This window comes from Balaenoptera borealis (genome assembly GCF_965194805.1).
Source record: "Balaenoptera borealis genome assembly, chromosome: 13".
Lineage (NCBI taxonomy): Eukaryota > Metazoa > Chordata > Mammalia > Artiodactyla > Balaenopteridae > Balaenoptera > Balaenoptera borealis.
In genome coordinates this window covers 56,177,715-56,205,648 of record NC_138870.1, presented here as the reverse complement: position 1 = coordinate 56,205,648, position 27,934 = coordinate 56,177,715, and the positions used below count along the sequence as shown (strand labels likewise).

General features: G+C 41.1%; 1 protein-coding gene and 1 long non-coding RNA gene across 10 annotated transcripts in view; one reads left to right on the top strand and one right to left on the bottom strand.

Moving 5' to 3' along the window:
- GRIP1 (glutamate receptor interacting protein 1) overlaps window positions 1-27,934 on the top strand; it is a 713,644-nt gene that overhangs the window by 161,374 nt on the left and 524,336 nt on the right. The gene's annotated exons all lie outside the window — the stretch shown is intronic.
- The window catches only part of LOC309609605, a 59,500-nt gene that overhangs the window by 5,393 nt on the left and 26,173 nt on the right, over window positions 1-27,934 (bottom strand). The window contains exon 2 of the long non-coding RNA XR_014233511.1: window positions 1-27,934. This exon is cut by the window's left edge and continues 5,393 nt beyond it; it is cut by the window's right edge and continues 17,152 nt beyond it. This is a non-coding gene — a long non-coding RNA (uncharacterized lncRNA).

The following is a 27,934-nucleotide window of genomic DNA, read 5'->3' as shown; positions in this document are numbered from 1 at the left end:
TTTCAGGGCGGAAGTTGGAGAGGGTCAGTGTGCAGGCAGACATCTTGTGTCTACTTCTCTTAGACCTGCAAGAAAGACATCTTCATGGCTGAACGTTACTGCAGCTGTTTTCACCAGAGGACCCGTGCAGACGTGCAGATGTCTTTCAACCAGACCCCTCTCTGGCTTACTCCTTCCCTTTGGTCAATGAACATAGCGTCCTCCAGAAAAATGCCTCGTCCACCGTGCATTCAGTGCTCCCTTATCTCACGCCTTTGCCTCATAGACAAACTCTCTGGAAGAGAGTTTTCAAGACATAGCACTGTTTTTTCAGATCACATTCACCCCTCAACTTGTTTTAATACAGTATCTACGCCTATCTGTGACTGTTCTGAAACCATTCTAACAAAGGTCACCCGTGACAGCCAACCTGCTAAGGGCCAGGTGACATGAAACATTTTAGTGTTCCTCCTCCTTCACAAGTCTCTGTGGGAAGGCATGCCTCCTTGAAGTTCTCTCCTTCCCTGATTTTGGTGACTGAGTTTTTCATGGACATTTCCCTTTTCTCTGGTAAGGTAGGCCTGCCTCTGATCTTCACTGGCTTCTCATCTACCACTCACACCCGGCATATCAGTCTTCGACTGCCCTCTTGCTGAGCTGTGTTCTACCCTCTTTTATCCATCTCTTGTTCTTGTGGGTTTTGATACCGGGTGTCATCAGAATCTGTATTTTCAGCCAAGACCAGGACATTTAGAAGCCAGAAACCCTGACATTGTATTTCTTATGTGATGCAGTTTAAAATAATAACACTACTGAGCCGTTAAAATAAGTTGAAGGAAGTTTTAACAGAGTTCTTACAATTTCCATGATGTTGATGCCTTTTTGGGAAAATAATAGGTCTTTTTATTTTTCCAAAAATTTTTTCTTACTTTTGGTACTCTAATTTTGCTGATGCCCTAGTCTTTGTCATCTTGCAGGGTAGTCCAACATTGTTCTTGACCCCCCGGTGTCTCTTGATAATTTGTATCTGCTAGTCTTACATTGGCTTGGCCTCTCTCCCTTCCCTTTGCTCCAGCCATCCTCTTCCTAAATAGCTCAGAAAACAGACAACTAATGGAACTTGTTATGCATTTGATGTAGGAATCTCATTCTCCTTTACTTTTCCACCTAGGTCTTCTCTTATTTCTTTGTTCTTATTGGAAGTTTCTCATATGTAACCAACAGTTAACTGTTCCCAATCTCCTTTAGCCCCTCTTCTTCACACTACTGCCTTCCATCATGTGTCAACGATGCAGCATTTGAAGCTACTGGAAAATGATAAGTACTCCTGACTCTAGGCATTTGCAGAGGCTGTTCCCCCTTTCTGGAACACTGTGTCCTCCCTCAGCTGACAACCCCCTGGATAGATCTCAGCTTACTGCCTGCCATTTCCTCCAGGGAATCTCCCCTCACCCCTTAGATGATGTGAAATCCATTTGCTGAATGTTACCCATCCTCCTTCCTTCCTCTTTGTAATTTTCAGTGCACTTGTCATGATTTGTTTAATACCTCATAAAATGCATAAGAGCAGAGACCATTTCTACCTTGTTCAAGGCTATATTTGCAATGCCTAATGGTCTTCCCATTACTATAAATATATGTTGAATTGAACAGATGAGATATAAATAATACATTGGCAAAGTCCTACTTTATTTTTCCAGACCCAGTTCAAATGTCATCTTTCTATGAAGCCTCCCCATCCCCAGGCAAAATATAGTTCCCTCAGAGGATTTACACATTCCATTATGGCTGTTCAGAAGTCAACTAACAAAACTGTCAAGGTCATGAAAGGCAAGGAAAGACTGAGGAAATGTCACAGAATGGAGGAGACTAAAGAGACGTGATAATGAATAAATATAACATGGGATCCTGGCACAGAAGAAGAACATCAGTGGAAACGCTGGTGAAATACAAATAAAGTGTGCAGGTTAATTAATAGTATTGTACTAAGCTCAGTTTTTTTAGTTTTGATAATTGGTATGAAGATTTTATAAGATATTAACATTAGGGCAAGCTGGGTGAAAGGGATGTGGGAACCTTTTGTACAATCTTTAGGACTTTCCCCAAAGTCCAAAATTATCTCAAAATATTAAGTTAAAGTCAACCAGGAGCTTTCCATAGACAGAAAGTATGCCTTAATAGTTAGATTCTCAGCCACTAACAATGCCCAGCCTAGTAGGTGCTCAATAAACGCTGAATGAATTTACCCTTGCTTGCTCCCACTTTGATTATTTGCAGTCTGTGTTTTCTCTTTGGCCTTGCTGCCTTACCTAGCAACAGCTTGGTGCCTTTAGGGAGGACCTGGTCCCAGAGTGCCTGTGCTTGAGAGGCCAGCATCCTGCCTTTTGGTGGCAGTGATACTGTACTGCATACACACTGTGTATTGGCAGTTTGCTTCCATCAGGACTGAAGGTAATAAAGAAGTGTTGTAGTAGAGAAAAACAAAATAAAAATGGGGAATCTGGTCTCCTTATACCTTGATTTTTAAATTGTTTGCATTTTATCTTTGAATTGAAAATTTTTATTTCTATTTGAATGCCAAGATATTCCGGCCAGATTCCTGACTGAGCATCTTTTTTTTTTTTTTTTAATAATGATTCAATACATCCGTATTTTATTTTATATGTTGTGGACTGACCACCTCTTTACTAATAGCTAATCTCAAATTTTGTGTAGAAAATGTCCCTCTAAAATGTCTTAAACATGTAAAAGAATATCTTTATCTTAATATATTATGGTAGAAATCCAGAACACTATAACTTTTAAGATAACTTGTAAAGGTTGAAAAAATAAGTTTAAAACCTCAGAAATCCTTGTAAAAACATCCCTGAGCATTTCTAAGAGCATTCGTTTTTTAAGAAATAAATTTATTTATTTATATATTGGCTGTGTTGGGTCTTCGTTGCTGTGCGCGGGCTTTTCTCTAGTTGCGGTGAGCGAGGGCTACTCTTTGTTGCAGTGTGTGGGCTTCTCATTGTGGTGGCTTCTCTTTGTTGCGGAGCACAGGCTCTAGGCACGTGGGCTGCAGTAGTTGTGGCTTACGGGCTCTGGAGTACAGGCTCAGTAGTTGTGGCGCATGGGCTTAGTTGCTCCGCGGCATGTGGGATCTTCCCAGACCAGGGCTCGAACCCGTGTCCCCTGCATTGGCAGGCAGATTCTTAACCACTGCGTCACCAGGGAAGTCCATCTAAGAGCATTCTAAACTTAGTCCATCACTGTAGAATGACTATATAATAGCACGTATAATTAATAAGTGCTATAATAAGACCTTCTAATCAGCTGGAAATTTAAGAAAAGCCTCCTAAAGGTTGAACCCTTGATAAACATTTAGGGTCAGTGTGTGGTTATTTTCCTCTTGCTCATAAAACTTTTGACTTGCAATTATTTCCTATTGAAAAGACATGGTACTCCATTTCAGCCATAACTTCACTGTCATTTGCTCACATAAACCGTGCACTACGAACAACAGGGTTAAGGTTGTCTTAGCAAAGAAAAGTCCCTCTTGTCTGTTTCTTGGCATCCTCCCCTAGGGACTTCCTGCTTTGCACAGCTACCTACCTGGGTATTTCTGTGGCATCTATCATCTCTGTATCTAGGCCTTCACACCTCACAAACACAAACATCCACAGATGGAAAGTGTGGAGCTTGGAGCAGAGGCTTCCTACAGAGAACGTTTTTACAGTTCAACAAGGCAGCTTGCCACACTCTTGTTTCTTTAGCATAAAACTGAACTGGGGGGCTTCCCTGGTGGCCCAGTGGTTAAGAATCCACCTGCCAATGCAGGGGACACAGGTTCGAGCCCTGGTCCAGGAAGATCTCACATGCAGCAGAGCAACTAAGCCCGTGCGCCACAACTACTGAGCCTGCGCTCTAGAGCCCGCGAGCCACAGCTACTGAGCCCACGTGCCACAACTACTGAAGCCCGTGTGCCCAGAGCCCATGCTCCGCAACAAGAGAAGCCACCGCAATGAGAAGCCGGTGTACCGCAACGAAGAGTAGCCCCAGCTCGCCACGACTAGAGAAAGCCCGCGTGCAGCAACGGAGAGCCAACACAGGCAAAAATAAATAAATAAATTAAATAAATAAATTTATTAAAAAAAAACACCAAAACCTGAACGGGGCTATTTCAGCTAGAATTTGAAAGAAAAGAGGAAAAAGAGAGACCCCAGTTTTCATAGATAAGGCCATTTTGAAAACATTTACTGAATACCCAAATGCTACCCGCTTTGTGAGGTATCACAGACACTTCTGCACGGTCAACATGTGGAGACTCAGCAACGTTTACTGTATCTGAGGGCTGTAAGGGGGACATTACATTTCGTGAGTACACTGCACAAGTGGCCTAGCTTCTAAACTCCCTTCTGCTTTTCCATTCAAAAGATTAAAAAATTACCAACCTTACATTTTAACAAGCTTTCTAAATTTAAGGGCGTGGGTCTTCCATACACAAAGAACTAAATATATGATGATATCCCTAGTTAGTTATATTTTAAGGCACAATCTTAGAGTATAAATTTCCAGCATTTCGTACAGTTACCTTACTTTTACTGTTTAATTCGTAACATCAACCAGCTCTCACATCAACTAGTTCTCTGAGAGCCTTGCTCCTTATCATTAGGACTAATACCTTCATGACTTCCATTTTTTCATGCCATTTTATACAACAAAATAAGAAAATATACTGAAATACTCAAGTAAGCACTGCTGCTCGCTGAAAGATGGTGTCACTGTTCAAACTTACGTGTTGGCCAGTAGGCAGGACCATCATGCAGTGGTTTGAAACATTTGTTCAATAACTGATGTGCAATAGTCTGGGTTAGACAAAGCTTGAAGACATATCTACAAAGATTATACCACACTGCCCTCTAGCCTGTATAACAGGAAGAAAAATGGCTCCCCTCCCTGCTGTTCATTTCTGGAGGTACATTATTTAGCAGCAGCCTTTTAGCTATGGGCAGGCTCAATATATTTGTTATATAAAGGGTACTAACCACCTGTTGAATACTCCCTACAATGCTTTTTCTTATAGCAAACATTATCAAATCACTTTCTTGAAGAGCCAGAGACTTCTTGCAGAAGAAATATCCAGTATCCTAAAGTGCTAACAGGTGCAGAAATAGCACCACTGTGTCTGGAGACTCTATCTTTGATTGAGTCAATGTAGAGAAGAGCTCCATTTCCCACATTTCCTCCCTTCCCTCCACTGAAAGCCAGCAATCCATAAACTGTCCTTGAACGTGACCAAGGCAGGCGTCCTTGGTGTTGTCTAATTATCACTGATCCTGAACTCATTATTTTCTGTCACCCACATTCTCTCCCCTCATAACATTTTGGGAAAGAAAAAAAAAATCTATAGATTTAAGCCTTCCTGTCTATGTTGATTTAAGTTCAAAAAGTAGACTTTAAGGAGAAAATTTAGTATTTCCTAGAAGCTTTCTTTGATTACTAGTTCTCTGTGGTTCTCTTCCCCACCTCCCCTTCTAGGGGAAATCTTGAAAAACTAAAACTTGAACCCCAAGAATTTCATTAAACGAGGTCCACAATATATATTTTCTTTAGAGATTAAAAAAAGGGATTTTTTTCACATTTTATTTTATTTTTTTTAATTTATTTTTTGAATTTTATTTTATTTTATTTTTTTATGCAGCAGGTTCTTCCTAGTTATCCATTTTCTACATATTAGCGTATACATGTCCATCCCAATCTCCCAATTCATCACACCACCACCACCACCCCCGGCCGCTTTCTCCCGTTGGTGTCCATATGTTTGTTCTCTACATCTGCGTCTCTATTTCTGCCCTGCAAACCAGTTCATCTGTACCATTTTTCTAGGTTCCACATATAGGCGTTAATATACGATATTTGTTTTTCTCTTTCTGACTTACTTGACTCTGTATGACAGTCTCTAGATCCATCCATGTCTCTACAAATGACCCAGTTTTGCTCCTTTTATAGCTGAGTAATATTCCATTGTATATATGTACCACATCTTCTTTATCCATTCGTCTGTCGATGGGCATTTAGGTTGCTTCCATGACCTGCCTATTGTAAATAGTGCTGCAATGAACATTCGGGTGCATGTGTCTTTTAGAATTATGGTTTTCTTTGGGTATATGCCCAGTAGTGGGGTTGCTGGGTCATATGGTAATTCTATTTTTAGTTTTTTAAGGAACCGCCATACTGTTCTCCATAGTGGCTGTATCAATTGACATTCCCACCAACAGTGCAAGAGGGTTCCCTTTTCTCCAGCATTTGTTGTTTATAGATTTTCTGATGATCCCCATTCTAACTGGTGTGAGGTGATACCTCATTGTAGTTTTGATTTGCATGTATCTTTAAAAATCTCCAAATTGCAGAAGTAGGTAAATAGTAGAACATAATTTATTCTACTCTGTCACTAAGTAACCTTGGAAGACTTTTCTTGTGCTAAAAAGGCAGTCTCTTTCCTTATTATAGAAAACAGTTAATGGGAAAAAGTACTCCTGAGGTTTGCGGTACATAGACTTCTTAACTTAAAAAAATATACTGCTGCATATTTACACTCTGCCATAAAGTACTATAATGAATAATTAAAATAGAACTAGAATTGTCAAAATAAATGATAACTATGGATTGTGGTACGGTGCTCTTAGTTTTTTTCATGCTTATTTTGCTTGTTGATTTGCATAGCGTAGTAATAGGCAAGGGATTTCCCATTCATTAAATGTGAATTAACAAGAAGGTATTTTAATGGGCATTTTGGTGTCATTTCAGACTTTAGGCAGTTATTTAATTCTGTTCTCTTACATTGACTCTAAAAAATAACTTAGCTATTTGTTTAAATAGTAAGTGTTCGGAAATAAACAGATCAGAACTTCATGGTTGGAAAAATAACATGTAGCAATTAATTTTTAACAGACATGAAGCTTTCCCTAGTGGCTCGATTCTGAGCGTTGAAGAAATGAGCAAGTCAGACAGAACATGTATCTTTACTATTAAATAATTCAAAAGCAGTAAAAACAGTATACTTTTAGGATCTTTATATTTCATCTTGATGTATAAGCTCTTAAAACCACAACAACAATATTTCTGTGTCTATATCTAAATATATTAAATGATTTCTAAATGAATTTTCCCAAAAGACTGTCACTATTTCCTACCTTAGGCCACTGGTGCTGAAAACTCCACTTCACTCTCTCTCTCTCTCTCCCTGTATCTCTTTTGCAACATTCCAAAATGGCTAAGGCTAAGTCACCAGGTAAGCCTGGTGACTTCAACCTTGAGCTGGTAACTCCACTGAGAACTAGCAGTTTTCATAAGTCGCTGCCTAGTCTTGGAGCAAAGGACATGGCATAGGACGAAGACCACTGAATGGCTGTTGGGAGCCTGCTCAGGTGACCTGAGCTTTGAAGCTGATGCTCTTCCCATATCCCTGAACCTTCCCAGAATTCTTGCCTAAAGCATCCCTCAGGTCAGCTATTTCTTCCAGGTCGGCACCTAATGTCACATTGTGAAGGAGCGGAAGTTTTTATCCATGGCTCTGCTAATAATGGCATCCTCATTTAACCTCACGGTGTATTAATATGATCAAATGGTGCTAAACATGTGAACCTAAATCCAAAACAAGGAATTGTTGAGAGTGGGCAAAGGGGTGGGGTAGTGAGGTAGGAGAGAAGGAGAGATTTGAACACTTGTTGCATACCTACTAAGTGTCAGGTGCTTGATGTGTTTGATCTCACTGAATCGTTGCAACACCATTATAAGGAAGTAAGGAACTGGTTTCCCAATATTGCCTATGAAAAATGTTAATTGCTTTTCCAGTGTTACCCTTGCCCAATGAATCATGATCTTGGATTGCCAGCCAGGTATTTTTGGCTCCAGAGCTCATGTTTTCCCCACATATACACATGCTCAAGAGGATTTTCTCAGGTAGAAATACTTACTTTTGTTGTTGTTGAAAGCACCGTGGCTTTAAGGCTTTAATGTATGGCATTGCTCTTCACACAGTATGATACTGTTGTGCAACATTACACAGACGTTCAGTTCATTATTGCAGTGACCAGGTGGCAAGGAAATAAGCAGAGCAAGTCTTCGCCCTCCTTTTCCTGTTCCTTCCTTTCTCTTGTCTGATACCAGGTTTTCTTTGGGCCAGCACTTAGACTTGGACCTGTGGTTGAGATATTATTTGCAGGGCAATAAATACTCCAGGTAAAGAGTCTCAGTGGCTGATTGTAAAGGTCAATCCAGGTTTATTCAGTCTAGCATACATCCCAACTTTCTTGAGATAGCCCTGTGTTCAAGTGCTCTTATTCTTTGCCATAAAAGCAATCTCTTAAATGTGTACCATCTCACCTATGTGAGACTATTCCATACATTGGCACAAAAGAAAAAAATCTTCTGTCAAACCATATAATCTGATTTTCCATTCAGAGATTATGTTGACTATAGCCACAGGGTACCAGGAACCGTAAGGATAACCTAGTGAAATATTTACAGCCTTCCTCTCCACCAGATGTGTCCCAAACATGGTTGAGTGAAGCCATCCCTTGTGTAAGCAAGAGTGACAAATCTTAGGGCTACATTCTGCTTTCATGTCGTTTTTGGTCTATTGTTTAAAATAACTGAGCTTTATATTCTTTTCCCTCATCATGTGAAATTGCAGATGTTTACTGGTTTCATTCTTTTGTTGAATTAACTCCCCCTCTAATGGATGTTTTTAGTTTTCAAAACAAAGCTTTACATTCCAGTTTGAATAGCTCCCTCTGACATGATCAACTTCTGTTATTTTACTTATATAATCAAGATTTCCTTTCATTTTCAAGCTAAAAATACTGCAAGCAATGTGAGTGATACATTTCCATGCAAGGGGTTTAAATATCCTGGTCTGTTTTCATCCCCGGGTTTCCACTGCCCTGGGAGAAATGTGGAGTTAGGGGAAATACTTTTAAATAATATGTAGGGCTTAAAAATCAAGACCAGAAGTATTCTGTCTAGTTTATCTTGTTAGTAACTGATAGTTATCTACCCAGTATCCATTCTGCCTTCACTCACAAGAAACCTAGTTTATGCAGGCACACTGGCAGTGTGCCTGCATAAACACCTTTGTTTCCCAGAACCCCTTAGGTGGTCAGTGAAATGAATCTGAAGTGGTTGGATGGGCTTTCAGGAAGGCTCTGTTAGGCAGACTGAGCCAACTGAGAGGCATGAATTTTGGCCCTTTCCTTCTTGCTCCTCTTTCTGCTTGAAATGTAGTATCTGGAGCCTCACAGCAACCTTGGACCTCCAGGATGAAAGCCACTTAGAAAGATAAGATTCAGGGTTCCTGATGATTTTAGAGCTGACATGGCAGTGTATACCGCCTACATCTATACGGTTGTCCCTTGGTATCCGTGGGGCGTTGGTGCCAGGGCCTGATGGATACCAAAATCTGTGGTTGCTCAAGTCCGGGATATAGAATGGCATCCATGCATACGGAGGGCCGGAGGGACCATTGATCAAAGTCGATCCTCTGTCAGTTGAATACGAAGATACAGAAGATACAGAACCTGTGGATACGAAGGGCTGACTGTACTTCCTTTGTCTGAATCGGAAGTAAATTTCTGACTTGTTTAAACTACACATTGGAGCTTCCTATTATATGCAGACAAACCTAATCATACCTGATAGGTATGATTTAACTTTCCCATGACTGAAATACAGAGACATCTCTTCCTACTTCACTCGTCTCTTCTCTTCTCCCAACTCTAACTCCCTCCTTCTCTACTTATTACTAGCATTCAAGAGGACATTCTCAGACAGGAAGAGCCTGCCTGAAAATCGCATATGCAGACTGGTCCGGCTGCAGAATGTATTCACAACTATTTCTGCTGCTTCTTCCTTTGTTCTCCTTTGAACACAGAGCATTTTCAGAGGCGCGGGAACTTTTCACAGCAGCGCTCACAGTAGTTGTGGGGTGGGGTGTGCAGGGCAACTGTTTTGCAGGCACGAACCACTGAAGTCTAGAATCTAGCCTGTAGGACAGGATGAGTTGGACAGGGTTAGAGTCTCACATGGGGCAGTAACATAGCTTCTTTCACATGATGTCTACAGGAAGTAGATTCTTTCCTGCCAGGAGCACTTCACTGGGTGAGTGTTTCATGGACCAGTGAAGAAGAGAGCTCCCTTCAAGCCTTTACTAAGAGGCAGGGGCCTCTTACCTGCCTTCCTGCAACTTTCTGTGGCTTTGCTAACGTCAAAGAAGATAGAGGTCACATTCAGCCAAGGGTAAATTAAAGGAGTGATCCAGTGAGAAGAAAATAAAACCTTGAAGGAACATTATGGACGTAAATTGGGAAGGTGGAGTGAGTTACTCGGGCATACATCCAAAGAGAGGGGCAGGAATGCAACACAGAGAAGCAAGACCACCTGATGCCTTTCTCTGCCACATCCCACTGTTGGAAGGGGCGATGCCATCATGTGCACGCTGTGTCATATAGCTGTCACCCTCAGCCACTGTCAGGATGGTGGGTGTTGAGGTGTTACGTAAACCTCCCCGCTCAGCAGCTCAACCCCTACCAGCACACTCTGTTTCCCCTCTAGGCACCGAAGCGCTCGGCATGTGTGTAGAGAGTAATTTCAAGGCAGGTTATAATTGTCCATAATAAACACTACATTGGGTACAAGCTGGATTAGGAAAGAGGGTCGTAAAATGAAATCTGTGATGATAATGGTTGGTAAGTTGATAATGAATGTGCTAACAAAATAAAGCTTTTATTAAAATTACCAATCAAATCTCATTCTCTCTCTCTGTCTCATATAAAAAAAAAACTGGGAAGGATTATTTCAGGTTTACTTAGCATAGGTTCTTCATTTTAGGAAAAGTGTGTGTGTGTATGTATGATATATATATGTGTGTATATATATACACCCACATATATATAACATATGCATTTTGAGGGCAACATCAAGAGCTTGGAATGGGTCCAGAGAAGAGCAAATGCACTTATCAATAGGTTGGAAAATCGGGCCTTTAACAAAAGGTTAAAGGAGTTGGATGCATTTAGTCTGGAGTAGAGGCAATATAATCATTATTAAAGAGCTGTTATTAAGGAGGACATTGGCCAATGTTCTCTCTCCCCATAGAAGACATATATAAAAGGAATTGTTTAAACTCAAGGAGAAGAAAGGGATTTAGATTAAATATTGGGAAGCATTTCTTGAAAGTGAGCATCATTAAAGAAAAAAATGTCACAAACTATAACCAGTTATTGAGGAAGGTTGGGGGATCTGTGTCTCAAGATATTAGTGTCGTGGGCATAGTGCAGCCTCTGAACTCAGAACTGGTTTTGAACCTTAGTTCTTGCCTTAGTTAATATGAATAAAATTATCTTTAAAATTCCCCCGCTCTGTAGGATTTTCAGGGATTATGGAACATAGTATTTGGACAAGCATTTAGGTGATAAAGGTGATAGATAAACATGATTTTTCCCTCTTAGCTTCCAAATTATTATTTGTTTGAGATTTTACAGCACAAGGGTTAGGCAATATATTCTTGTCAGTATTGATTGTTTTCCTTTGTCTTGCAAAGGATTTGGCTTTTATAGAAAAATGGATCCTAGCATTTTGTGGCAGGTGATTATTATTACCGGGATTTACAAAGCCCTAACTGATGTGTGTGTATGTGTTTGGATTCACACTGACACCAAAAACAAAACAATATAAAAAAGGTATTTCAAGATCAAAGTCAAGAAAAATTAGGTGTTATAAGTCACAAAAAGAAATCACTGGTCTAACACTCTATGCCTGAGGCACAGTATTAATTTCCCCTGTTTTGCTATAACTGGATCTGTTCACATTACTGGGCTTATTGTCACTTTGTCCACTCTTTGTGAAAATCTCTGTATAGAGGGAACACTGCACTGTTTGATCTCAAAGGCCACCGTCATTGGCTCCCTCCCGTTCGTGTGTAGCTGGTCTTTGAGGCAAGCGTTCTGAAGCTGCTGCTTGCCCGCCTTGGCTATAATATCAGTGTCTTAATCAAATGGAACAGAATGTATTTTTCTTACCTAAATGGTATTTAAGCATGTGCAGGTGTTTAAACTAGTGTCAGTTTTCTGTATCGCCAGAGGCTAATCAAGAAGAGGCAGAAGCTCTACAAGTTGTTCTGCTTTGACCTTCACTTTCATAGAAGGCTCCAAGAGTCTCAGGCTGTGATCTTAACTTTTCTTGCTAAGTGGGGGGAATATGCTTTCTAGCTCTCAGGACAGGGCTTTCCAGTGCTTTTGGTGAGCTGTTTCCTCCCTGTAATAAAGGGAGCAAAACATACTGAGGGCTTTCCGGGGACCTGGTGCCAATCTAAATGCTTTACATGTATTAATTCAGGTCATCCTCCCAACTGCGCCATGAATTTAGTACTATTTATTATCGTTCACATTTTTAAAAAATTTTTATTTATTTATTTTTTGGCTGCGTTAGGTCTTCATTGCTGCGCGCGGGCTTTGTCTAGTTGTGGCGAGCGGGGGCTACTCCTTGCTGCGGTGCGCCGGCTTCTCATTGTGGTGGCTTCTCTTGTTGCGGAGCATGGGCTCTAGGCACGCAGGCTTCAGTAGTTGTGGCTCACGGGCTCTAGAGCGCAGGCTCAGTAGTTGTGGCTCACGGGCTTAGTTGCTCCACGTCATGTGGGATCTTCCCGGACCAGGACTTGAACCTGTGTCCCCTGCACTGGCAGGCAGATTCTTAACCAGGGAAACCCCATCGTTCACATTTTATAGGGAAGAAAATGGAGACAGAGACTATGAGTAGTTGACTCATAATAGACTAGGAGGATCTAGCAGCTGGCAAACGACTGAGCCAGTATTTGGTTTCAGGCAAGCCAGCTCGAGCTTGCGTGCTAATCACTGTGCTGCACTGCCTCTCAGTTTGAGCAGCTTCCTTCTGCTGTGGAGGCAGGATTTGGGAAGGGTCTGGAAAATGCCTTGACACATTCTAATTATTGTTTCCTTACCACGGACATGTTTTTTGAAATTGTGGAACCAGAAACCTGCCAAGCCATCTTCCTAATCCTTGTTTCGTGACACTTAACTTAGAATACAGAATTTGTTATGGCTGGTTAACTTGGAACTCTCCTGGTTCTAAAAACAGCTTCCCGACTTTCTCTCCAGTCTGCCAGAGCAGTTCTTGTGGCAGCCTTTTAACCCCTTCACGTCTTCCTTCCCATCACCTGGACCTGATCTTATACTACGGCCACCCCTTGAAGAAGGGGGTGTCCATTCACCTACAGAAACACATCACAGGTGACAGCTTAGAAGTTTCTTTGTTAAGATTCAAGAACACTTAAATCCTGTCTTGTACATCCCATGGGAAATCCCAGCCCACCAAAGACTTTTTTTTTTAGCAAATTCTCACAGTCACTTCTAGCTTTGAGTTTGAGTTTTAGATCTCATGGAAGTCTTGATCGCCCTTGCTCTTTTCTTCCCTCTGCTCCATTTTAACCTATACATGGCTTTTCACCTCTAGATTTCCCTGCCAGTTACTCAGACAAGACATTTTTAGGTATAACAGACTTCACTGAAAGTTTGGGGCAACAGGGGACAGTTAGCAGTTACTTTACCACAACACAGATAGCCTGGAATTGAATTTATTTATTTATTTTTATTTATTTTTATTTTATATTGGAGTATAGTTGATTTACAATGTTGTATTAGTTTCAGATATACAGCAAAGTGATTCAGTTGTACATATACATATATTCATTTTTTTTTTCAGATTTTTTTTCCCATATAGGTTATTGCAGAATACTGAGTAGAGTTCCCTGTGCTATACAGTACGTCCTTGTTGATTATCTGTTCTATGTATAGTAGTGTGTATATGTTAATCCCAAACTCCTAACTTACCCCCCACCGCCATTCCCCCCAGTAACCATAAGTTTGTTTTCTACATCTGTGACTCTATGTTTCTGTTTTGTAAATAAATTCATTTGTATCATTTTTTTCAGATTCCACATATAAGTGATATCATATTATATTTGTCTTTGTCTGACTTACTTCACTTAGTATGATAATCTCTAGATCCATCCTTGTTGCTGCAAATGGCATTATTTTCATTCTTTTTTATGGCTGAGTAACCTAGAATTGAATTTAGACATTCCTTTTCTTAAATGTCCCTCAGCCACTCCATCACAGAGAATTGTCTCACAAGTCATCCTTGCTCAGCCTCACGCTGCTCCAGTTCTCACTATGCTTCAAATTCAGTTTTTCTCACTTTTTATGCAGAGTGGTGTAGCACGACCCACTCTTTGGCTCCATGCCTGCCTCTATCTGTCTAAGGATTCATTACTATCTTGCCAAGCAAAATGGCCATCCACTCTTTACCAGCACAGCAGAACTGGCGGTGACTTTGGAATTTCAGCCTTTCCTCTCCCTTCTCTATCCCACCTCCTCACCTCTGCTCAAGTTCTCAAAGTGCAAAAGATCAGAGGAGAACACATGTTTTTTTCTCGATGATACGAATTTTGGCTTTCCTGTTAGATGCCAGAGTAGCTACAGTCAGTTTGAATTTTAAATACATTTAGTCTTCGGGCTAAACTAGTAACAAAGGAATAGTAACATTATAATTAAGACACATAATAGGAACCACAGACTACAAGGTGTGTACAACCTCCTTTCCTTCTGATAAATGAACATTAATATGAAATTAAGCCAGTAGCGCACAGACATTAACCATAGGAGGTAGTGGCAGGTCTGAGGCTACCTTTACCTTTGAAGACAAATCCTTGAATAAGGCAGTGATTGGTAATCATTTTTGCTTATCAGTGGTGCTCAGTGGAGCATGCAGTGAGCTTGGGACATACAGGGCTCAGGCAGAAAGAAGCAGAGAGAATTCAGACCAAGTGAGGCTGTTACAATTGACTGTGCTGTCAGGGCACCTGAGTAACCCAAAGATGCGTCTAAAGAATGGGTGAGCTGAACATGCATGGACCTGGACGGCATTATGCTTAGTGAAACAGACAGAGAAGACAAATACTGTATGTTATCACTTATATGTGGAATCTAATAAATAAAACAAACTAGTGAATATAACAAAACAGAAACAGACTCACAGATCTAGAGAACAAACTAGTGGTTACTAGTGGGGAGGGGGAAGGGGGGAGGGGCAAGATAGGGGTAGGGCATTAAGAGGTACAAACTGCTATGTATAAAATAAATAAGCTCCAAGGATATACTGTACAGCAGGGGAATATAGCCAGTATTTTATCCTAACTATAAATGGAGTATAAGCTTTAAAAATTGTGAATCACTGCGTTGGACACCTGAAAGTTATATAATAGTGTACATCAAGTATACCTCAATAAAAAAATTTTTTAAGTGGTCTAAGGTCATAACAAAAAGAATGGGTGGCGCAGTGGTTAAGAATCCGCCTGCCAATGTGGGGCACACGGGTTCGTGCCCTGGTCCGGGAAGATCCCACATGCCGCGGAGCAACTAGGCCCGTGAGCCACAACTACTGAGCCTGCGCGTCTGGAGCCTGTGCTCCGCAACAAGAGAGGCCGCGATAGTGAGAGGCCCGCGCACCGCGATGAAGAGTGGCCCCCGCTCGCCGCAACTGGAGAAAGCCCTCGCACAGAAACTAAGACCCAACACAGCCAAAAATAAAAAATATAAAAATAAATAAAAAACAAGAAAGTTAAACTGAGGACACACCTCCATTAAAAAAAAAAAAAGGCAAAACGATAGTGATGGAGAACAGGTCGGTGGTTGTGAGGGTGAGGGTTAGGGAGGATGTGATTGTAAAGGAGCGGCACAGGCATTTCTTTGTTGTGAAGGAAGAGTTCTGTATTCTGATTGTGATGTGATTGCACAAATCTGTATTTGTGATAATGTTTCATAGAATCAAACAGTGAAAAAAAAGAATGCATGAAAAAATGTGGTGACAATCCTAATAAGGTCTGTAGTTGAGTTAATGGTATTGTACCAACGTCAGTTTTCCTTGCTTGGAAATATACTATGGGTATGTAAGATGTTATTTATTGGAGGAGCTGAGTGAAGGGTGCACAGAATCTCTCTGTATTATTTTTGAAACTTTCTTGTGAGTCTAAAACTACTTCTAAATGCAGTTTAAAAAGGAGCTCCCTGGCAGTTCCGCTGAGTCGACACTGAGGGGGGAAGAAGGGGAGATAGACCACTTAGGAGGCTACTGCCTCATCCAGGTGAGAGGTGATGGTGACTGGCGCCAGGGCGGGGCCAGGCTGATAGAGCTCCTATCTGTCCCTTCTGGGCCATGCAATAGAGCAACTTTCAGAAGTGCCACACGCCCAGCCTGTCACTACCCTGTCACCATCTGCTGTCATCTCTGGATCTAGTCTGTTGCCCGTTGCTCATGTGCTTTCTGCCATCGTGGCTGCCATTTGAGCTTCACAGCCACTGTAGGTGCTGCTGCCCCTGATGTCGCCATGGATTCCTGCTTCCCTGTGCCAGAATTGCCCAGATCGTCACAAGTCCTTGACTTCTACTGTCTGAGCGGCATGTCCTCTGCCCATCCATTAGGAAGAAGACCACCACCTGCCCCGTGTGGTTTGAACTGGACTTTGCTACTGTTTCCCACTGGAGGTGTATCACATTCTGGTCTTCCCACTAATTCTTTCTCAGGAAACTTGGTGAAATCCTCTTGGGAAGCTTTTAATTCCTTTTCCACATCCATGGGGAAGAGCTCAGTTTAGGCATATTTTCCAAAAGGGTCTCCTCACCTCTTAGCTCTTTCTCAAGACACATTCCCATCTGAGAGAAGGAAGGAGAATCTCTGTGCCCAAGTGTTTTCCTGCCTACTGATTCAGATTTATGATATGTATTCTCACCCTCTCTTAGGAGCATGGCTAGCTCAGTGATCTGTGGGGAAGGACCAAAGTCACAGTCATTCCACTTTTCCACCCCCTGTGATGTGGAGGATGCAGGTGCCCCACTTCTGTTTTTGGCAACCAACGCTTCAGGCATCATCCTCACATCAGCACACTGGCCCACACCCTTCCAGTGCATCCTTCTGGTGGGAAGGTAACTCTCCCCTCATTGATTCCAGGCCACAGCGAGGCCCTCCACCATCCCATCCTCCTGGAAACATATACTGATGGCTTTGTGATCACTCAGATATGAACACTATTCCAGGGCTGATAGCCCTGCCAGGTCCTTGATACACAACATTTACATTAAGTCCTTGAGCGGTTCTGGACCGTTGAGTCATAACTGCAACCTATTTCTTAGTAAGGTTGTGAGAATCCTTGTATGAATTTTGAATCAATATGGCATTATCTCAAAAAAAAAAAAAAGTTGGGACTTTTGCCAGTTGCTTCCAAATGTAGAAATCTTCCTTCTTGGAGAAATATAAAAGCTTTAGCTTGCTTTGAGATCCTTCCACCTTTATTGCATTAAAACAGACTGTTTTATTAAAGTATACATGACTTCTAAGCAGCTTGTAACAATCATAAAATTGCTACTAGAAAACCAACTATATAGTTTTTAGATCAACATTAAAATATAGCAACACTTTACTTGTTTACTCATTTCCGCCCAAAATCCATATGTTTTCTGTGATGTTATTTAAGTCTCTAAGAAACACATCATAAAGTCATTGAACAACCACTGTTAATCTTGTAAGATGCAAGATCCAAAGCCTTAGTTTCAATTCCCACATTGATGCAGTTCTTTCTAGACATAGCACTTCTGTTACCCTGTTACATTCCCTGCCCTCCTGCTAAGATTTATCTTTAGTCAGATAATTTATTTTTCGGATCTAAAGATGGTTAACCCATTAACATGTATAATAAACTCATTTGTATTCCAGTTATAATCATCTGAATTATTTGCATTTAAAAATTTTTTCTCTCTGCCTGTTTTTCTAACTTTGTATTCCCTGGAGCTCACTCTCGGGTACAGAGCGGAGAGTGATATTTAGTTACAGGTATATCATTTCTGAACCCTGTGTCATTTTTCTGTCACTCAGATTAATAAGGAGCTTCTTCAGCAGTCTTACATTCAGGATTTATCAGTGTTAATCTTCATCATCAGTGTTTTCTCAGACAATTGGGGTTTTCTTAACCTAAATTATACTTAAATTCATTTTTTTAATTTACTTTTTTACATTTTTTAAAATTATTATTTTATTTATTTATTTATTTTTTGGCTGTGTTGGGTCTTTGTTTCTGTGCGAGGGCTTCCTCTAGTTGCGGCGAGCGGGGGCCACTCTTCATCGCGGTGCGCGGGCCTCTCACTATTGTGGCCTCTCTTGTTGCGGAGCACAGGCTCCAGACGCGCAGGCTCAGTAGTTGTGGGTCACGGGCCCAGTTGCTCTGCGGCATGTGGGATCTTCCCAGATTGGGCTCGAACCCGTGTCCCCTGCATTAGCAGGCAGACTCTCAACCACTGCGCCACCAGGGAAGCCCCTAAATTCAATTTTATAAAAAGATTTTAGTCTAACTTTATATTCAACAAAATTGAACTTTGAATGTTCTCAAATCAATTATTACAGCAGTATAAATTTGTGGATAAAATATTAGCTCTGAAACAAAACTGATTTGGATTGGGATCCTTGGTTTGCCACCAAATGGCTATACTTGTGAGCACTTTAAATTTTCTAAGCCTTGGTTTATCCATCTATGAAATTTATATAATAACCTTAAAGGCCACATATGTAAAACACTGAGTACCCTGCATGGCATATAGTAATCACTGAATAAATAGTAGTTATTATCATTGCTATAGTAATGTTGTTACAATATAGTTATTATTGTTACAAATGCAGTCTCAAACTCGATGTGAAATGTGAAATGTTAGCACATTATGACACATGATGGCACTTGCCATCATTCTCTACCCAGGAACACAGCTCAAGGGTCACACATTTATGCTTTAACTATTATACAGATAGTGTAAAATTAAACTTAATAAAATTAGTATTATCTAACATTTATTAAAATTTGGAAGCCAACTAAATATATCTATTCTGATCAGAAGCTAAGGATATATTTTAGCTTGTGTCACTGACCATTTAGCACAGTTTATAAGCGTATTTTTAATATTCAACATATATAATAGATGATGTTCAGTATTGGATCACAGTTCTTCAAAATCTGTGAAACTGTAAAAAAAAGAAATAGAATGCTTGTGTATGTACAGACAAACAACTAGACTTACAATAGAGGAACTGTAGCAGGGTAGGAAGAAAGGTTTGATAGAGGAACTGTAGCAGGGTAGGAAGAAGAAAGGTTTGATACAGAGTCTGCTCTTGACTTTGTTCCTTTGGACAAATCATACACCTTCTTAGAGCTTCACTTCTCTAGATCAGCTGTGTTTTCTAGCATTACTTCTTTGTTAACACTGCATTGTGGTTATAGAGGACCAGATTGTTTTTTCAGATATCTTCAAACTTTGTCAGACACTATATTCTTCAGGTAAAAATGTGGCTTCATTTATTTAAATGTGTCTTTTGAAGTCTGAAGATAACAACTCTACTTTTTAGTAGTATAACATCATAGCCTCAAAAAATTTTTGTTTCTATTAGCAAAATAGGATCTTGGAAATTGAATTTTGGCCCATGGTTCTCAACCCTGGCTGCACATGCTTATAACTTGAATAGGCTTTAAAATGTTTTAGTTCTTGGGCCCCACCCCTGACCAGTTGGATTAGAATCACCAGGGGCGAGACTTTATTAGAAGCTCTGCAGAATCTAGATGATTCGGATGCATGCAGAGGACAGAGAACTGCTGATGTAGGCCTATCCTTATCTAAATTAAATTTCCTTTTAATTAAAGCAGCATTTTTCTTCTGATAGGGAGCCGTCTGGGAATAAATATCTTCACATGCTTTTATTGGTAAAAATCTTCTTTGGTTAAGGAGAAGTACTTTGACATGGGAGGCACCTCTCTGCTGCTTTTAGTAAAATAAACTTTAAAATTTATAAAGAATCTTTAAAAATCATCGTAATCATATCTTGCTGGTCAGTTCCTCTAGAGATTTTTTTTTAAAGATTTTCTGATGTGGACCATTTTTAAAGTCTTTATTGAATTTGTTGCAATATTGCTTCTGTTTTATGTTTTGGTTTTTGGCTCCCAAGGCATGTGGGATCTTAGCTCCCCATCCAGGGAGCAAACCCGCACCCCCTGCATTGGACGGTGAAGTCTTAACCACTGGACCGCCAGGGAAGTCCCTCCTCTAGAGATTTTTATCTTAGAATAGCAATACATAAAACATGATAATCCAAACACACTGTCAAAACATACGTCTTAGCCTGTTTGGGCTGCTGTAACAAAAATACCACAGTCTGAGTGGCTTATAAATAACAGAAATTTATCTCTCGCAGCTCTGGAGGCTGGGAAGTCCAAGGTCAAGGTGCCGGCAGATTTGGTGTCTGATGAGAGCCCATTTTTCATAGATGGCTGTCTTCTCACTGTGTCCCCGTGTGTTGGAAGGGGCAAGGGAGCTCTCTGGGGTCTCTTTTAGAAAAGCACTAGAACCATTTATGAGGGCTCCATCCTCATGACCTAATCACCTTTCAAAGGCTTGCCTTCTAATACTATCACCTTTGGAGTTAGGATTTCAACATATGAATTTTGGGGGGGATACAGACATTCAGTCTATAGCAACATATATAGAATTTTCAAGTTAGTTAAAAGGCAACTAAATATCAGAAGTAAGTATCCTTGACCTCTAGGAAAAAAAAAAAAAAAGACCTGGATGAAGATACCTATAGTTTATTATTGTATCATTAGAAATGATAATACTATCAGCTAACATTAACGGGATCCTGGTATTCCAGACAGTATTCTAAGCACTTTAGGTCGGGATTTCATTCTGTCCTCACAACAATCCACGAGGCAGATACCATATTACCCCATTTTACCCATGAGAACATTGAGATACAGTGAGTAACTTTACATCTATAAATATTATTTAAATACTGTCATTAGTAATTACAATTTGAATTCTAAGCCTTCTCAAAAATTTCTGTACCTTAGTAGTCCTTATGATTTCTAAGTTCTGCTGGTATTTGAAATGCCAACCTTTATTAAAGTATGTTTTGCTCCTAAGGCAAAGCCAGAAGGCAAAGTCTTCAAAGCAGTTGAATCTCCTAGGCTGACATGGTTAACAAAGCCTGAAAAACAAAGGGTAAGATCAAGTGGTTCATACTCCGCAATTTTAATTGCTTTGCTTTCTCAATTCCCCAACTTTCAAGATCTGAAATTCATTTAACATCTAAGGAGGGATGCTTGGAGATGGTGAGCACTGGGAGAAAGAACCCAGGGAGACTGAAACCTCGTTCCAGCTCTCACTTAGGGGTGTGATCTTGCAAAAAACTTGAACCTGTTGAGATGTCATGTCGTGCTCTCTAATAGCGGGAGCGGAGTGGTAAGAGCAGTAATTAACAAGAGTAGCAGCATCTGCCAGAGCCTCTTCACGGTACGGCTGGCGCGATCAAATGAGATATTTGTTGGAGAGTGCTTTTGGCTATATGATGATATTTAGATACTAGTTTTTTTTTTATTACTATTACCTTGTCATTATTGTTACTAGTATTATTTTTGCTTATGTTTACCACCAACCAAAAGTGGTCCCACCTTTCCAGCGTAGATGGAGGGTAGGATGAATGGGTACTTGAGATGGGAGCCAAGCTCAGGAGTCTACCCTTGTAAGATCATTGGGAGATTTTAAGCTTTGGAACATGAAAGTAATTTTAATTGGAAAATCTCTTAGATTTGCTTTCAAAACAGAGAATTTTGACTGCAGAGGGAGAAGATATGGGAGGGGCGGGGTTGTAAATGGGCCTGAGGAGTAAACAGAAATTGAAAAGTAGAAGCCACCCAGGATATAGATCACTGTGAATTTATCCATCCAAATGCACAGTTTTTCATTTTGAAAACTAGTCATTTTGTTCTATTTGTTATGAGCATTTTTAGCTTGAAAGCCTCTGTTATATATGCCTTAAAGATAATCTCCTTTTTCTTTAAAAATTATACTATATTAAGACTGATATCCACTTATAGAGTTAATTCTCAGCTTATTTATTTACTTTTCACTTGAAAGAATCCAAGCTAAAATATTAATAAAACATTGTGGTGCACTTATACAAGCTCACTATTTGATTAGAGGAGGTAGCAGACAACTCTAACCCCTGCAAATAAATATTATCTCATTTCCAGTATAAGCTTCATTATGATTTGGGAAAGTTCAGTTTTTAGGTACTATGCGATCTAAATTAGTGGTAGGCATGTTCATAGCACATATTGCAAAACACACACTGGAATTCTATTCCTCAGCCTTTTTTCCTCTAATTTTCAGGTGCTGACGTCATTAAGTTTGATTCTGCTTTCAAGGAAGAGAGTTTGGACTTTAGGGGGTTAGGAACACCTGGGTTTGAAGCCCAGTTTTGCCACGTATCAGCTGTGTGACCTTGTACAAGTTCATTCACTTCTGTGAACCTTGGACTCCTTCATAAATGGAGATACTGTTGCCCATGTCATGTCATGAGGTTGTTGTGAGGATTGAGTAAAGAGTGAGTGTGTTATAATACCAGGTTGTAGAAGGCCTTCAGTACATTTTACCTACACTGCCCTTTACCCGCCACTCCACAGTGCTTTTTCTACAGTTTTTCCTATCATTTCTTCCTTTAAAATAGAGAGTTTTCCTAGGGAGGCAGGAGGAACTAACTTTTGCTCTGCGTTGGATCTTTCTAGGGTTAACTTTGAACACAAAGATGCTCTCAGTTTAGTTTTCCATAAGTTGGACATTGAACATATGGGAGGATTTTACATGGAGAGTCACATACCATAACTTTATTCTCCTCCTCCTGTAGCACTTAAGTCTCCATTTCCCCATTTCCTCATAAGTTTGCCCATTCAAGGTAAGAAGGTCAGTTCTAGGTTAACTCTTCTTCTTCACGTAAAATCTTAGTCTTTCAGAGTTCTCCTTTTCTCTCGGGCAACATCTGGAAAGCAGAGTGCGGTGTGGGCTACGCAGCCTCCAGACCTTGGTGGAGGGGCTGCGGCTGGCTCATCAGCTGTCCCCTGGTTCTCCCTGCCTCCTCTGAGATGGCTCATCCTGCCTGGTCTTTGGGCACCAGCCGCTGCCCTCGCTCCATCTGCTACTGACGTGTCCCTGCTCTGATCTTAGCACAGTCAGTGCCTGGAGCTCTTTCTCTGACTTCGCCGTCACTTTGGCTTTCTTCCCGTGCTATTTTCTCTCTGAGATTCAGCCACACCTGCGTGAAATCCTGGCTTTGGTCTACCTACAGCTTTTGTTCCAGATTCTCTTTGTCTCTGGCTACCCGGGTAGGATAGCACATTTCGCCGCAGCTCACAGCCGCCCTCTATGACCCTCTCAAGGGCCCATGGGAATTCTCTGCTCTCCTCCATGCCCTGCTGGTGCCCACGGGAAATGGTGTGGAGGGAAGTGGGAGTGACTAGTTCTGTCTGTCTAAATCTGCCCGCTGGCATTTCTGCTCTGTGGCAGCCTTCTTGAGTTGGCATTGGCACCACTGAGAGTTTCAATTGAACAGAGACCAGGAGTGCCCGGCCCTCTGCATTTGGATGCTGAGTCTCTCTGAAGAGTTCCTGTCTACCCTTCTGGGGTTTTGATCTCAGTGGGCAAAATCCACCAGGCTCATTGTAGAATTTTATTCCCAGTTCTTCGAGCTAGTTTTGTTATTTAAAGCACATCTTCAGAGTCCGGGGGAAACAAACCTCTTTTAAGTACCCAGCTCTTACAAGGGAAAAATCAGCGTTTCCATAACCTGTTTTTGTTTTTTTCTTTTATTAATTTATTTATCTTTGGCTGTGTTGGGTCTTCGTTTCTGTGCGAGGGCTTTCTCTAGTTGCGGCAAGCGGGGGCCACTCTTCATCACGGTGCGCGGGCCTCTCACTATCGCGGCCTCTCTTGTTGCGGAGCACAGGCTCCGGACGCGCAGGCTCAGTCGTTGTGGCTCACGGGCCTAGTTGCTCCGTGGCATGTGGGATCTTCCCAGACCAGGGCTCAAACCCGTGTCCCCTGCATTGGCAGGCAGATTCTCAACCACTGCACCACCAGGGAAGCCCCTCCATGACCTGTTTTAAAACAAGCCTACTTAAAATCCAAGATGGGCAATGGCCCTGCCATCTCCTTTAAGCAATGGATGCCTCAGCTGAGTAAAGGACTTTGAAGTAATGAGAACTGCCAGGATGAGGCATATTTAGGATGATATTTCAAAATATTCTATTACCTGAAAAGTAATATTTTTATTCTTTTATTTTCTGTTTTGCATTTAGTTTTTTGCTTTGCCTTTCAGTCTAAGAAATTGCACATCAGAGATTCATTGTGCAGCTCTTGTATTCAAGACTAAGCTTTATCTCCGTGAAACCTGCGAATTCTCTTTTTATAATCCATTTACAATTTTTGTCTCTTAAAGCTTTCATTTCTTATAACTTCTACATTTCATGATTATTCATTTCCAATTGATGTCAACTCTGCTGAATAGTAGTATTTTAAGCTGCATTAACTTTCCTTCCTATTCCTATGTATTTTGATTCTTATTTCTCTAAAATAAATGTATCATTTATCATAAGATGATTCCAGAGGGTAATAGTCTCATTCTCTAGTCTCAGCCTTCTCTACCAATTATAGATCCTCAATGATATGCTTTATATAATTATTAGAGGCTGGAGAGAGGCAATTTTTCAAACAGCTCTCTGTTCCCTTGTGGCTGACAAGAGTTCTAATACAGCTGGGGGAGGTGCAGATCTCTGCTCTTTGTAGTAAGCAGAAGCACTAAGTGGTCTCACTTAAATTATTAACAAAACACACAGGTCAAGCATGCAGCCTTTTGCCCTGCTTTTCCCCATTTCTCTGCTCTTAAAAGCACTATTGTAGTGTTGCCCAAAAGGCACTCATACATGCTTTGAGTTAAGAACCTGACTCAATTTGTTGGAATGTGTTGGAGAGCTAACATTTGGTAATTGCAGTTTTTCTGTTCATACATGCAGGCACAGTGGAGCGATCAACTTCTCTAAATGGGTGATAATAATGGTAGCTAACACCTTTGAGCTGTGTGCCAGGCATTATGCCAGCCACTTTGCAGGCATCATCTCATTTAATCTTTACAGTCCCTTGAAATAGATACCCATTTTGCAGATGGAAAAACAAATTTAGAGAAATTGACCAAAGTCATACATCTGGAAGGTAACAGAGCCCAAACCAGGTCTGCCCTTTTCCCCGTCCTGTAATATAGTGTCTGTATGGGGACATCTTTGAGAGTGAAATGGGACACTGTTGCTATTTTTACTGGGATAACAGTTATAAATCAGAGCTTTTCTGTGCAGACTAGGACATATGTTTACCCTGACTATAAGCCCTCTTGGTGGGGAGCTTTCAATCACTGAGACAGTAAAGGAAGACTTTGGGGTCCTTTCCAAGGTCCTTTCCCCAAGGTTGGAAAGTCCCTAGCTTCTAATCAGATTCAATTTTTACTCAAAAGAGGCAGTTTTCCATGAATGTGTCCACTGATGCAATACTAGGTAAACATGGTCAGGGCTGTACCCCCGTCCCCCCTTATTTGTATTATAGAGTTTCAGTTTGTTTGCTGAACATACCATTTGCTGAACATTTACCATGGGTTGGGTATCTTGATGGGTCGTGGGAAAATAAAGATGAAAAGACACGGTCCATGCCCTCAAGGAATTTATAATCTAATGTGGAGACAAAAGCCGACAATGAAACAGAGTAGGGTGAAAAGAGCTGTGAAGGGGAGGAGGGGATGCGCTGATGCCCTGGGACCATGACTGGCGGAGTCTGTCAGGGGCAATAAGGGAAGCCCCTGAAGCAGAGGGACTTGATGGAGTTTTCTGTGGAGAATGGCTGGGAGGGGCAGAGACCAGAGAGACAGGATGAACATCAAGCGGTAGTTTCGGTTATCGCAGTGAGAGATGATAGAGGCTGGGGCCATGAGGATGCAGTGGAGTGAACAGCAATGAATGAAAACAGAGGGGGTAGAATACACGTAACTTGGTGTTTAATGGGATGTGAGGGGTGAGAGGGAAAGACCTTTCCTTCCTCCCAGTTTTGGTTTCTTACCATGCTTGTGTGTTTGTCTCCCCCATTTCTGGAGCCAGAATCCAGGAGTTCTTTAGGTATGAACTCTGCAGAAAATGGCAGAGGAGAGCGAGTATTTAAAGCAGCTCAGATTCCTTGTCTGTGAAGTGGAGATAATAACCTTCCCAGTCCACAAAATGGGAGCATGGGGAAGGTACTTTTGAAAGTAAAAAGCAAAATATGAAATAAACAGAATCCTATTATTATAAGTAATATTAATGATTATAATATTCATTCTGGACTTATCCTGAGATAAAATGATGATGATGGTGGTCATAGCAGTTAATACCTTATTTGGCATGTAATACATTCCTGACACTGTTCTCAAGGCTTGAGATGTATTGACTGATTTCATTCTCACAATACCCTGATTTTACAGAGAAGGAAACTGAGGCACAGAGAAGTTGGGCAGCCTAAATTTTGATGGCCTAAAATGGGTTTTGGTTCAGGTCTACTGGCTCCTCTTACAATACTTCCTTTTTTCTCCTATACCACCCTTGGCAGATCCCAAGTACAATATACTCTGCATCCAGTTTTTATCTGGCGATCTTGGAGATTTCCCGCCTGTGTACACTGTTGCCAGCTTTCCAGACGTAGTTCCCATTCTCATTTAATATTAGCCTTGTGTTGACTCTGGTGCTCGAACATCTACGTTGATAAAGTTGTGGTCCTTTAACCGATGGCAGACTGTATTTACACGGGGGGTGGGTGGTGGTGCAGGAGAATAGGGCCCAAGGCTTAGGTCTCTGGTGAGTGTTTCACGATGAGGTTCAATACCTGTTCTTTCCATGTGCCCCCAGCGGAGCAAAATAGTGCCTCTGCATGAGATGGAGGGTATAAGATGAGGAGGGAGGGACGAGGGGAGGAAGAAACGGAGCAAGTGCACAGGAAAGAGAAAACGACAGAGAGGAGGACAAGGAAAAGGGAAATAATAGGAACTAGAAGTAGGAATTAGATGCTGCCTCTCTGACCAATTAAGCGGATGAACGGATGAAAGGACAAGATTTTAAGTGCCTGCTGTGTACCAGGCATGCTCAGGCCTTTTGCTATCAATTATCTCAGTTCATCCTGGCAACGACTCCACCCTTTGTGGAAGAAAAGGCAGTACGACCGTTTTATTTCTAACAGCCCGTCGCCACACACTGCAATGTCAAAGTTTTTTCTGGCTCGGTTCCCAAGGGTTCTCGAGTAGACAACTTGGCTGGGAATTTTCAAGCTGTTCAGCCTTCCACAGCTTTGTGTTTGACCGTTTCCCCCTTATTTGTAAAAATATCCTTGGGTTTCATGCCTGCAATTCTTAGATCCTTTTAACAAGACCTTCCAAAGCTGTAAAGCTCAATAGTGCTGTGATGCACGGTGCAGGGAAGGGAGTAAAACGAAAGTTCTCCATCCCTACCAGGTCCCATGAAGGAAAGAGTGTGAATAACGGGTTAAATAGAGCTCTTAACTTACAAAAGTAACAATTATAGATGCGTGTAATTTTTAGCACAGAGATTTATTAATTTGCATTCAGATCATTAGAGCCAATTAGCAGCTTCAGCTTCTGCAGCCATGCTTTAAGTCTTTTACCCTTTACTCCCCTGGTGAACCCCAGATCACATCTTCACAGACTAAGGCTTAAAACTCACCTCTGGTGTTAGTGTCCAAAAAAAAGGAAGTTCTACACTGCCGCCCCCTGCCCGCCATACCCAGAAGCTTCTTCTCCTCTTTCTCTCTTTTTTTTCTGTCCATCGGGGCCTTTTTCTTTAACTGTATATACTATTCATTAGAGAGCTCATTTGTAGCAACATCTGAGGAGTTAATAAGGGAAGGGAAAAGAAGTGAAAACTCCCTTTAGTCCTCCTTTTCCCACTGAATTG